Source organism: Penaeus monodon, chromosome 33 (genome assembly GCF_015228065.2).
Source record: "Penaeus monodon isolate SGIC_2016 chromosome 33, NSTDA_Pmon_1, whole genome shotgun sequence".
NCBI lineage: Eukaryota > Metazoa > Arthropoda > Malacostraca > Decapoda > Penaeidae > Penaeus > Penaeus monodon.
In genome coordinates, this window is record NC_051418.1 from 2,594,602 (window position 1) to 2,594,903 (window position 302).

Consider the following 302-nt stretch of genomic DNA (forward strand, 5'->3'; position numbering starts at 1 on the left):
AGCCGACGGCGACGGAAGAGAGCGAGCCCTCCAAGCGTCTTAAGGGAACGTCCGGACCCGGGAGCGAGTTCCTCCAACGAAACCCGCCCCTCTCTGGTCCGGCGAACTCCCCAGGGCGGAATGGTCGTGCGAGCGAGCGAGCAAGTCGCCGCCGCCGCCGCACCTCCGGCACGGGTTTGAGTGGAGCCGGCAGGCTTGAGGAGAAGCCGCCGGACCCCAAAACACCCCCCGTTGTGCATTTTGCGGAGTCCCCGCCGCCGGAAGCTCCTGCTCCTTCTCCTGCCCTCAGATGAGGGGGGGGG